Genomic DNA, 1165 nt, shown 5'->3' on the forward strand with positions numbered 1-1165 from the left:
TCTGCAGAACGCATCACCAGGGGCAAACTACCTGCCCTCCAGGACACCTACACCACCCGATGTCACAGGAAGGCCATAAAGATCATCAAGGACAACAACCACCCAAGCCACTGCCTGTTCACCCCGCTATCATCCAGAAGGCGAGGTCAGTACAGGTGCATCAAAGCAGGGACCGAGAGACTGAAAAACAGCTTCTATCTCAAGGCCATCAGACTGTTAAACAGCCACCACTAACATTTAGCGGCCGCTGCCAACATACTGACTCAACTCCAGCCACTTTAAAAATGGGAATTGATGGAAATTATGTAAAAATGTACCACTAGCCACTTTAAACAATGCCACTTAATATAATGTTTACATACCCTACATTACCCATCTCATATGTATATACTGTACTCTATATCATCTACTGCATCTTGCCATCTTTATGTAATACATGTACCACTAGCCACTTTAAACTATGCCACTTTATGTTTACATACCCTACAGTACTCATCTCATATGTATATACCGTACTCTATACCATCTACTGCATCTGCCATGCCGTTCTGTACCACCACTCATTCATATATCTTTATGTACATATTCTTTATCCCTTTACACTTGTGTGTGTGTGTAAGGTAGTAGTTGTGGAATTGTTAGGTTAGATTACTGTTGGTTATTACTGCATTGTCGGAACTAGAAGCACAAGCATTTCGCTACACTCGCATTAACATCTGCTAACCATGTGTATGTGACTAATAAAATTTGATTTGATTTGATTTGATTTGTCCTTTCTCAATTTAAATAATGACGTTATTTCAACATTACTAGCCTCTTCTTGGTCAAATACCCACAAAGAGGTCTAGGCATATCCTTGGCAAACAGCCGTGCTGCTTTTGAAAACCACCGCTTGCCCAATATAACAGTCAGTAATCTAGGAACTAAAATCGCTGATCTGTAAAGTCAGTATATAGCTTGCCCTGGTGTTGATAACATAAGATTTACTAACATAATCACCTGCTAATACAATTTACCCCGCATCTCCATTTGTCCAAACGGATCACTCCATTGTGGGAATCTACTCCCCCATTGGCTACAGTACGGGAAGTAAGGCATATCTACTTAGCTTTCCGACACATTGATTGGACGTGATATTAAAGAGGTAACCATTGGACTTTCCAAT

The sequence above is a fragment of the Salvelinus alpinus genome, chromosome 2 (genome assembly GCF_045679555.1).
Source record: "Salvelinus alpinus chromosome 2, SLU_Salpinus.1, whole genome shotgun sequence".
NCBI lineage: Eukaryota > Metazoa > Chordata > Actinopteri > Salmoniformes > Salmonidae > Salvelinus > Salvelinus alpinus.